This window comes from Sceloporus occidentalis, unplaced genomic scaffold (assembly GCF_023333645.1).
Source record: "Sceloporus occidentalis isolate IW3139 unplaced genomic scaffold, rSceOcc1.0.p SCAF_29, whole genome shotgun sequence".
In the NCBI taxonomy this organism is placed as follows: domain Eukaryota; kingdom Metazoa; phylum Chordata; class Lepidosauria; order Squamata; family Phrynosomatidae; genus Sceloporus; species Sceloporus occidentalis.
Window position 1 is genome coordinate 6,943,351 of NW_028317009.1, and position 12,102 is coordinate 6,955,452.

Here is a 12,102-nt window from a genome sequence, read left to right on the forward strand (position 1 = left end):
GTGTGTTCTTCATGCAGCATACTGAATATGGAAACAATAACATCACGGGGTAAATCAGACTCCATATATGTATATAGGTTCATATGTATATATGTATATGTATATGTATACATATCATAGGTTCATTGCTGCCCTGTAGTGGGGATGGATAATCATTGCACAGAGAGAAGCTGCTGGTTAATGAAATGCATCTGCAACAAATGCAATAAACGCCACTGCAGGTGACATGAAGGGTCCTGATGTCGGTTTATATTATTATTATCATCTTGTATTTATATAGCGCAAACACTGTATGCAGCGATTCTTACAATGCATATATTCAAGGGGTCTGACAAGACTAGAAATGACAGACTGAGACAAACCCATACATTTGGTGGAGAGCCCTGCCCATATTACCTGCCATGGAGAAAGGTCACTTCTCTAGCGAGGTTTCCTGCAGCTGGATGCAGAGGTAGCAGAGTTAAGCTCAGGATCGCCCCTGCCGTTACTCAGATTCTCAGAGTACCTCTTTATTAAGGAGTCCCACGTGAACATGCACTCAGTAACACAGAAGACACCGTGACATTGCATGATTTTTATTTTACATGAATGATTTTCTACAACATACAATACTTAGAATGTTACCACTGAGCCCGAACAGCGACGGCGGTACAGATTTTAACAGAGGGAGCCGGGTTCGAGCGGGGATGGGGCTGATTTTTGCAATGTCCCAATAGGAGGGATGGATTCGGCTCAATGTATCCGTCACATTTCTAGAGACGCGTGTAATCTGGTGTAAACCAGTGGAAGTAGTCACACTCCATGTATTGGAAGAAGCTGGTCTGCCAAAGCAGCATTTGACTACCATGCGTGAAACAAGAGATCCACGGAATCAACCCCTTCACTGCTGGACAGAACTCCTGCTGTATATTACTGGAGGTGGTGAGTGGGGTTGATGTGGAGATGAGTATCTGACATTCAGTTCTTCATAGACAGTTAAAGTTCAGCAAAGTCTTCAGCCAGCCTCAGCACCTCAGAGAGACAGCCTACATTCTTTCCCGTGGCCTGCGCAGACGTGTCCTTCCCTCCTCCTTTTCCATCCATCAATTCACATACCTGCTGCACCCATTCGCTGGCCTTTAGACCTGTGACGGAAGCCTCCATCACTGGGACCACTGGAGAAGCCTGAGTGCCAGCCTCCTCCCTATTGACTATGGGCCCTGGGTTTGTAAAGACTTCTGTGGCTACCCCCAGCAGTATCATCTCATCACTGGCTGAGGGGATTATCTCCAGCAGACAGCCAGGATCTGCCACCAGGGAGTGACCACCATTCTGTCAGTGTAATGTTGTATAAATCAGTCTCCCCCCCCTATTGTATTGTTAATCCCGTTACTGCCCCTGTCATCTCTGGGAGGCAGATTAAGGGGACGGTTTGTGTCCCAATATCTTTTTTTATGTTAATGTGTGTTTTGCTGGATATATCCAGTCCTGTGTGTGAGAAATAAATCAGTCTTCGTTTGGTTTTACCCTACACTGAGTCTCGGCGAGTGACTGGGGAACCGGGGAAAGTGTCTTGTCCCAGGCTAAGGGAGCACAAGACAGCGGAGGTAGTCGGTCGGACTAGCCAGATCCGTGACAAGACCCTTATCTGCCGCTTCCAGCACAGCCCTGGAGGGAGAGAAATGGACGCAGGGGCCCATGACTGGGGGGGCCTGGGCTGCCCTTCCTCTCCTCCTCCACTTTCACCTTTTGAACTGTATAAAGTTACTAATTGCCCAGCTATATGTAAATCTGCAGATTAGGGGGTCACTCGGGGTTGGTCAGCAGCCCCCTGGTGCCCCCCCCCCATGATATGGGCTATAAATTTGGCTCCCTACAGGGTAGGGCATTATTCCTTACTGCCGTTTGCCTGAAAATATTCCCTCCCACCCTCCCTTTTTTTTTGTGTTTGTTTCTATGGTGTAGGTTTTATGCTGGCATGGTGCTAGAGCTACTCACCTTTAGGGGTGGTTGGCTCGTGGTGCACAAGCCTTCGGGCTTAAGTGCAAGACACTCCTTGGGCTAAGGGCCCTTGCGATTCCTATTGGTGCCACGGGCTGACGGGCAAGGGACGCCGTCAGTCACAGCGGGTATATGGTTTACACGCCTATGCCAGATGGTGTTTATTCATTGACGGTTTCACTGGTTACTGTTTCAGTTTGATGGTGTTTAGTTAATTGTTAAAAGGGGCGTTCGTTAAGCGCCCAACACATTGGTGTAAAGTTTACAAAGGGTTAATGGTACTTAACCCTTGACACATTAATTGTGTTAGTGTCACGGTGCGGAGATGCAAGTTGGATTGCACCGTGGACATATTAATCCATATCTGACTTTTATTGACATTGTTAAATAAATAAAGTCAATTTGTTAAAATTACATTTGGTGTATGTCTTTATTGTGGTTATGGGAGGAGGGGAAAAAGGGGGGCTGCCAGGTAGGCCCTCCTCCAGTCATGCAAATCGACACAACGCACGTTACAGAAGCCCCAGAAAGCTCGCTGCTTGGCAAGCCCATAAGTCTAATAAATGCCTAATAGTAGAACTCAGAAAAGAGATGAGAATTCAAAGAGATGAGCCTATGACCTGAGGCACCTGACACAAACACGTAATCTTCCTGGCATCGTTCTCTACAGTAAAGATAATGGCTGCAGTGTTTGGCGACTGAGACTTCAGGAGTTTCAGGGATTCGTTCACAGCCTGTTTAAAAAAAACAAAAAGAAGAGCGATCGATCAGAAGACGTCTTGGAGATGAAACCCGACATGCAAAGTGCTGGGAGGCAGCTCTGGAGACTGGTGCTGCAGCCACGCTCGGGGTGACCCTTCCAATCAGGCAGCCCCGCGGTGGCTCGTGTCTGCGCAGTACCTTGGCAGAAGCTCCACTCTCCATCTCTAGGACAAGCAGAGGCTGGTTGGGGTTGTTTTCAATCAGCTGTTTGGTCTTTTCCAAAACCTGACAAAATCAAACACAAGCACAAAAAATATTATTATTATTAGGTCTGTGAATTTACCGCGTATGTGTAATAAAAACAAAAGCCGCAGCGTAAACCCTATATATATATATATATATATAACCAGAAAATTCCGAGACATCACGGCCCCCCCACTTAACCGTTTCTATATATCGGCTTTGCTGGCACGGTCCAGATCGTCCATGGCTTTCTTCAAGGTTTTTAGCTGCTCTCTGAGCTCATCCTTTTGCCACTGAGAGATGACGGCTGTGGCCAGAGTCTGAAAGAAGAGCAGCAGTGAAGAAGCCCCCCGTTAATCAGAGCACACACCGGCCCATCACCGGTACATTCCCCGCGCCCGTACCTCGCTGAGATCTGCTATTTCTATCTGGGGGAAGTCTGCTGCTTCACTTTGCCCTCCAATGTGGAGAGCGCAGCCTTCAGAGCCTCCTGTTTGCGCACAGCCTGCGATACAGGATCGGGGTTAGCGGGTAGCCATTCCCAGAGCGATCGTAGCGGGGCTCCTGTAGCGTGTGCGTCTTACCGTCACGCTCCCGAAATACTCACCTTTACCACCTCGGCACCTGTGACAGCCACAATCCTACGGATCCCTTTGGCAATGGCCTCTTCTGTGACGATGACAAACGTACCGGCGTGGCCGGAGTTCTGCAGGTGTCTGGAGAGTGACAGCACCACAAAAGGTTTAAGGGCAGCGGTAGCCGAGAGGTACCGGCTCGCTACGCTCGGTATAGGAGTAATATAAATATATATCGGGGGCTCAGGGCCGTTACTCACGTTCCTCCGCAGAACTCCACCGATGTCACAGAACCGGCAGGACCAGAAGGGTCGGCAATCAGAGTCTCCACAGGGATTCCCACCGACACGACGCGTACAGGGTCAGGATACGTCTCGTCAAACACGGCACGCAGGCCCTGGATAGCTTTGGCCTCGGCAAGCGGGCAGTCCAAGGAGTACACAACCTGCACGCAAACACACCGATCAGTGACCGCAAAGGGTAGATGGGCTCGCAGGCCAGGGCCGGAGAGGGCCGTGTGCTCACCTTGTTCTCCTGAATTAACTGGTTTGCTATCTCCTCCGTTTTGCGGATCTCCTGGGTGCTCATCGCACCCTTAGCTGTGAAGTCAAATCTTAGTCTGTCGGGGGCAACTAAGGAGCCCCTCTGATCGGCCTCCCCGAGGACGGAGCGCGGAGCAAAGTTCAGAATGTGGGTGGCTGTGTGATTGCTCATCACAGGACGGCGCCTCGATTAGAAGAAGGACAGAGGGCTGTCAGCGTTAACCCGACACTTAAAACACAGAAACAAAAAGCATTCAGCAACGTGCGGACTTCTGCAAAACCCACTGCATTCAATGGAATTTCTCCGTTTCTGACAAATATAATTATTTTTCCCACATTCTCCAAACTGTAGAATAAAGCTATCTGGAATACGGGTTTAGACGGTTCACAGTCTCACTGCTTGCATGGTCGGGGCGCTCTTTGTTCATAAGAAACCCACTGGGGCTTTTGTGAAATAAATATTTGTAATATCAATATTTTTTCACATAAACAAAGCAGCCCCCAAAAGAACCGTCTCCTTTCCACTTTGTATATTGCAGAAATGTTTAACATTGATACATTTGTACATATGTTTTATTTATGACAAAACCTTCACTTATCGGCCCCTCTAAAATAATCCGGTAATATTTAGAAAGTTTAGTGCATTTTTAGAGGTTGTATGACTGGTGTTGGCCTCCGAAGAGAGAGAGATCCCTTAAGAGATTTAAATCAGATCTATACCATTATAATTAACCCCATAAACAATGTACACGCATGCAAATATAAAAAAAATCAGGTTAATAATTCCATTAAAATGTTTAAGGTTTCCCTGGTCAAGAAAAAATGTGTATTACCCAATGTCATCCACTATATGCCACTATATTCCGCTGCAGCGGAAGTTGTCTACGCAAATCGCATAGAGCTCTACACGCTGCCCGGACTAAGCACCGGGGACTCAGAAGCACCAGTAAGTTGGGGGGGCATAACACAGGAGGATCCAGGTCCCCTGCATCGCTGCGGGGGTTCTGGATCTTAGTCTCATAGTCAGACCTATTTGAGGTCTGATTATAAGACGACCCCGATTTTAAGATGAGGGGTGTTTTTCAGAGCATTTTCTCTGGAAAAAACCTCGTCTCATAATCGAGAAAATACGGGTAGTTTTTTAAAAAAAAATACAAACTGGGCCGAAAGGATTAAACCCTGTGTTTTATGCTGTTGTGATGTAGCATCTGAGATGTTTGCCGCTCGCTTATATGTCTTTAACAATACCATTGTGTTTGCCTTGCGATGGGCCGCACGCCGCTGTGGCACAGAGAGGGTTAATAGTGTAGCGCTGTTTACTCTTTGTGCAGAGTTTATGTCCATGTTCTGGGGTTTGATTCGCTCGCTGGGCCGCGGAGTGCCGGTTACCCTCTCGTGTGTGTAAAGCTGATCGTTCCAAGTTCTTGGTGCTGATACGTTGTATATATTGTGTATATAAGTAATAATAATAATAGTAATAATGCCGTCTGCCATTTTTGTTTGCTATGTGTTATTTAAAGCCTCCCGCACGCCCCTAGATGCCCCTCGGTTCTCTGCCGTGTTCTGGACGTTCCGTGTTTAATTGCCCGGATAATTCTGACTTCGTGCAACAAATGTGATAAGGATTTGGCTCTTTATATCTGCATATCTGGGTCTTTATATTATTCCTTTTGCATCTTTATGTTGCATCATTGAATATGTTGGTTGACAATGAACCCCATTAATTTTCCGGTGCCCCCTGAGGCTGGGGTGAGGATGAACAGACGTCATGTCTGAAACCTTATATAGCACATGCTATAATCCAATCTTATAGCATAAAGTGCAGATATTGCCCCGTTATACATCGTTCATATAATAATGATTATTATTGCCCCTCTCCATGCGGTAGGTGCCCTGTTACAGCTCCTGTAGCTGTCCTCCGATGAATATCACGGTTTATTCACGTATTGTTACTGCAAGGTCTGCCCCCCGCAGGCTGTCAGGATCTCCTGGTAGGAATGGAGGTGGATGTTGCAGGTAGAGGGCGGCCCTGATTGATCCACCTGGGTCAGGACTGCTGGGCTGTTCAGTGATTTCCAAAGAGCTGCTTTGATGTTGCCTCTTAATCCACTCTTTCTATTAAGAAATGGAAACCCAAAAGACCCCACAAGTGTTTGTGGTGGGCTGCTGTGAATTTTCTGCCCCCCAGAAAAGCCTGTTTGGGGTGAATTGGGGAATTATCTGATCAATCAAGCAGCAGGCCAAGGCCCTGGAATATAATATTGGTTGCAGATCGGAGGAGCTCTGGGGTCTGGATTATTACACCGAAATCTACCCCATGGAGGGATTGTTTGGACTCCGGCTGAACTGTTACAGTAAGGACACGGAGGGCCGGTGAGTGGCTTGTTTATAAGACAAGCATGTGGTTTTATTTATCAATACATTGTTTTCTTTTTTTTAAATACAAACTGGGCCGAAAGGGTTAAACCCTGTGTTTTATGCTGTTGTGATGTAGCATCTGAGATGTTTGCTGCTCGCTACTATGTCTTTAACAATACGATTGTGTTTGCCTTGCGATGGGCTGCACGCCGCTGTGGCACACAGAGGGTTAATATTGTAGCGCCGTTTACTCTTTGTGCAGAGTTTATGTCCATGTTCTGGGGTTTGATTCGCTCGCTGGGCCGCGGCGTGCCGGTTACCCTCTCGTGTGTGTAAAGCTCTTGGTGCTGATACGTTGTATATATTATGTATATAAATAATAATAATAATGCCGTCTGCCATTTTTGTTTGCTATGTGTTATTTAAAGCCTCCCGCACGCCCCTAGATGCACCTCGGTTCTCTGCCGTGTTCTGGACGTTCCGTGTTTAATCGCCCGGATAATTCTGACTTCGTGCAACAAATGTGATATTAATGGCTGTGGGGAGTTGGCTCGGCCACGCGTTACTTTCACTGGATTTGGCTCTTTATATTATAACTTTATATCTGTGTCTTTATATTATAACTTTATATCTGCAGATCTGTTTCTTTATATTATAACTTTGTATCTGCAGATTTGTATAATAATGCGCCAATACTGGATGCAAGAAATCCACTTTGGAATGTTGATAAATTGATTGAGTAATTGGAGGGAAAGGGACCGGGGAGGAAAAACTGGGAGCGTACAAGGGGTCACAGGTAAAGTGATGGAAAGGGCCGGCCCATGACTGAGTAATGAGGGTCCTGGTCCAAGACATTTTAGGGAGCGGGTGGGAGGTTTACCTACCCTTATTTGTCTTGTAACCCAAGGCATTAAGTCCTTTTGATGGCTATTATAAGCGGAGGATCACATGCCCATGCGCAGTCTTATAGACACGCTGGCCTTGGTGCCTTCTTGCCCCCGCCGTAAAGAGAAGGGATGCGTACCCGGTGGCGTGTATTCCCCGTGGGAATCCTTCTGCCGTGGAACGTGCGTGCATCCGGTGACATGAAACGCACGTATACCCTGTGTATACTTGGTAGGCCCATGCGCGTACCCGGTGCCGTGTATCCTGTGCACACATGTGTTGGCATACCCGGTGCCGTGTATCCAGGGCACATACATGCCTCGGAACAGGCGTATATCCTATATGTGCCCGGTGCCATGGAACGTGCCATGTTTCAGTGCCATGGACCCAGGGACATCCCGGTGCCGTGCCTGAGCGATGGAACGTGCGTATACCTTATGTGTACCCGGTGTCACTTAACAAGCATATCCCCTGTGCCAGGAAGCTTACACGTGCCATGGAGCGTGCAGTGGATCTGTGCGCGTACCCGGTGCCGTGCTTCTGGTTCACATATGTGCGCATACCCAGGGCCATGCGTCCGGTGCACATAAATGCGCGCCGACCCGCTGCCCCTGCGCGCCTCCCCGCGGACCTGCTGCCCCTGCCCGCAGACCCGCTGCCATTGCGCGCCTGCCCGTGTACCCGCTGCCCCTGTGTGCCAACCTGCTGCCCATGGACCCGCTGCCCCGGTGCGCCAACCTGCTGCCCATGGACCCGCTGCCCCGGTGTGCCTACGCGCGGCCCCGCTGCGCCTACGCCGAGAGAGCTCAGCCTGGGACTGGATGGTGTTTGAGAACTGATAGGTCGCTCTGGGAAAGGAGGTTCAGGTGTTGGGTGGCATTCCCTTCGGCTTTTCCCCCCATCTGAAGCAGAGTGGAATAGAATGGGCGCCTGGTTAGCTCAGCACCCAGTGTCCCTCTCTTCCGTACCACGTGGTGTTCCGCATGGTCTGGAATCTGGGATGGATTCAAAGAGTTGTGAACGTTCTGTGGTGCACATTGCCGGTGGATCCATATGTGGCCGGTCGATCCTGGCTCATGTTTAATACAATCAAGTTACTAGTTTTGGAAACCCTTATGTGTCATTGCAGAGGACGTTACCGATTGTTATCTTGTTAGACGTTAGCCGCAGAATACACACAGCAGGGATCCTTATTTATGGGTAATGGTTTTTGCATACATATCTTTAAGTGCGATTGATGACATCATCTTTATGAGGCCAGCCCAAAAAATAATTGCAGATGATAGAGACAGATAAGAGCTACATAGTCATTCTACGTTCCAAGCCTCATGTTCTGGGTAGCAGAACGCCTTTGACGTGCATGTTAAATTTCACGCACTGTATTAACCTCTATAATTGGGATGTCTGTAGATACAAAGTTAGGGTTTTCCTTTTCTTGTTTGGGTGAATTTGTGACATTGCTGTCTGCGATTGGCCCTTCTTGGTGATTGCGCTGAAAGGTGGTGCTTCTTGGTGATTGCACTGGAAGGTGGCGCCTCTTGGTGATTACGCTGGAAGGTGGCGCTTCTTGGTGATTGCGCTGGAAGGTGGCGCTTCTTGGTGATTGCACTGGAAGGTGGCACTTGGTGATTCTGCTGAAAGGTGGCGCTTCTTGTTGATTACGCTGGAAGGTGGCGCTCCTTGGTGATTGCGCTCCTTGGTGATTGCGCCAGAAGGTGGGGATTTTTGGAGATTGCGCTTGCATGTGATTCTATAGCAGATGAATCCGAGATCCATTTCTCTTGGTTTCAGTATTTGCTGTATGTGAGCCTGAGCTGGTCCATCTCTGAAAGTATTTAGAGTAACATTTCACATCCCTTTCCCAAATGTAACAAGATAGTATGTCGCATAAATAACTGACGGGAAGACGGGGGTATCCAAGAGGGTCCTAAATTAAGCTACAGGCCATCCATGCGTTGATGATTGTCTCTGATGCTCTTCTCCCTGCTCGATAGTAAACTGTCTATGAGAGCCGTTTCTATTGACTTTAGGAGAGCCATTAAACAACAAACTATGTACTTGGCAGCAGTGGAACGCGCCTGCTTACTTCATGGATCATACTCCAATGATGCTCCAGCTCAAGGCCTGCTTCCCTGCTGCCCTCACCATAATAGATTAGCGACCTACTCGCATTTAAACGCGACAAACCCATGACTGCTTAAACCCATAGCAAGGTGAACAAACAAGAAGAACCAAATACCCCACCCAAACCCCAGAAATAATGATACTAGACACCATTGAGTGGGATAGGGCATTTGGCCACAGCTTTTATTAAACCATTCCCCAGGCCAGCGGAAACAAACATTACACCTGAAAACAACCTGCCAGCTGCTGAGCGCTAGGCCCAACAGGCAGTTAAATTACCACCGATTGTACCAAGAGTCCCAGCCCTGCGGGTGCCATGAGCCGCCCGCAGGACTCGCCTCCCCAAGCCCGCTATGGGCAAATGATCCAGGTTGCCTGAAATTACCGCGCTGCCCAGGGGACCCAGACCGCTGCTGTGACAATGAAGAAAACAAACAGGAAAGAAAAAACAAAGCAATACACATAATACAACACAATTATACATGACCAAAAAGGGGGCGGGCGGGAGGGGAACGTCTGGAAGCTGCTGTTGGTACAGGAAAAAGAGGTAAGAGTCACCTCTTCACCTTCCTATAAACCCTGATAGCTGCAACATTGTTGCAGCTACCCACCAATGAAAGGAAGCTTACTAAACCACCATGCATGGGCCAGCAGTCATGATCCCCCTTTCCTATAGGTCCAGGGGGCCCCCTTTCTCCACCCGTAATCATCAATTCCTCCTTAATGGTTCCCTGGCACTTTAAATGTAATTTTGGATTATTTTAGCCCCCTACCATCTCATTCCTCAGTTCACTTGAATATATGGGGATTTTTTATGTGCATTAGCCTTCTGCATGAAGTACAGAGCCTCACGGTGTATGCTCTGCGCCTTCTCTCTGAGTAGTATTAATGGCGTAAAGTTTACATTAATTTGTCCCCGTAGTAATAAAAGTCACTTTGTAGCAACGATACCCTGGGATACCAGCATATTTTTGGCTACGGCTTCCCTGTTCTATTTGCATAGTCTAATAGTTAAGATTATTTTTTTTATGTTCTCTCCGTCACAAAGAGAATAAGCACCGCGCACGTTATAAATGAACTCCTATTTCTCCCGCAATCTGTTGGCAATTGTGTAAGATTCATATAATGAGTTACAGAAATACTGCTTCGGTTTCAGAGATGCCCTCAGATGTGCAAAGTCAGAAACCCACTCCAAAAACAAAAAAATTGCCCAGGAGAACCGTTCATCAGCTTGTGTGATCTTAATGGTACAGAGCAAGAGCCAGTGTGATGGAACCTGTTGGCCGCTGGGGTTGTGATGATGTACAAAGAAAAATAGACAAACCCTACGGCTGCTGCGGATCTTCTTTGGAAGCTAAGTTGTCGATGGCAGCTGTAGGGTTCTAAAGGGTTCCTATTGTTCTGAAGCATTTATCCTGTTGGCTGGTGAGACTGTGTGAATGATGCAGACAAACCCTATGGGTGCTGTGGATCTTCTTTGGAAGCTAAGATGTTGATGGCAGCAAAAGGGTATATGTTGGGTTCTAAAGCATTTATCCTGTTGGCTGGTGAGATTATGTAAATGATGTAGACAAACCCTACAGCTGCTGCAGATCTTCTTTGGAAGCTAAGAGGTTGATGGCAGCAGTGGGCTACAAGTTTGGGTTCTTAAGGGTTCCTATTGTTCCACCGCATACATGTTGGGTTCTAAAGCATTTATCCTGCTGGCTGTTGAGTTTGTAATGATGTACCAGACAAACCCTACAGCTGCTGCAGATCTTCTGTGGAAGCTAAGATTTTGATGGCGGCAGTGGACTACAAGTTTGGGTTCTTAAGGGTTCCTATTGTTCCACCGCATACATGTTGGGTTCTAAAGCATTTATCCTGCTGGCTGTTGAGTTTGTAATGATGTACCAGACAAACCCTACAGCTGCTGCAGATCTTCTTTGGAAGCTAAGATGTTGATGGCGGCTGTGGACTACAAGTTGGGTTTCTCAGGATCTGCAGCAGTTAAGTAGGCCCCGGAGACACCACGAAATAGCAGGAGGGGCCCCATGATCCGGCCTTGATTATTGTAAGGGTCAGGCTTGACCTCAGATTGGCCCTAGGCAGATCAAGTGGGCGTGTGGCCACTTGGCTATTTAAGGAAGGCCAGGGGTCGTGGCCTTCCACTTTTTAAAATTTTGGAAGCAGTGAAGAAGTTTTTCTGTTTCCTATTACAAAAAAAAAAAAAAAACTAACAGGAGGCCTATTTTGTTATTACCTGCTCTCTCTTTTCAGTGCCATGGCTGACCTGGATGGGCTGCTGTCTCGGGTCCGGGATCCGGCGGTGCAGTTCGGGACGTCCTGGATCGAGGAGCGTTTGGCCCAGCTGGCGGCGGAAACGGCTCAGCTGTCGGCAGGAGCGACGCAGGATCCGGTGGTGCCGCAGGAGAGGTCTACGAGGACTCGGAGGACTCGTCCGCCGGTGAGGCTGAGCCCGGAGGTGTCGACTGGCCCGAGCAGACGACTTCGATCCCCGCCGTCGGCCGTCGCGGCGAGTGGTGAGCAGGCCTCATCTGAGGCGCGCGAGTCGGCGGTTGAGGTGGGGTCACGTGGCTGGCGTCGTGCCAGCGAGTCGGAGGGACAACGGGACGGCGGGCGTCGTCGGCGTTCGGCTTCGCCGGCGCCTGTGTTCCATGGGCGGCTTGATGCGGCGTCTACCGGTGGCCGGC

At 48.5% G+C, this 12,102-nt stretch overlaps 1 pseudogene; it reads right to left on the reverse strand.

The window, feature by feature from the left end:
- Positions 1-2,579: 2,579 nt before the first annotated feature.
- Positions 2,580-7,858, reverse strand: LOC149299237 (alanine--tRNA ligase, cytoplasmic-like; annotated as a pseudogene).
- Between the last annotated feature and the right edge of the window lie 4,244 nt (positions 7,859-12,102).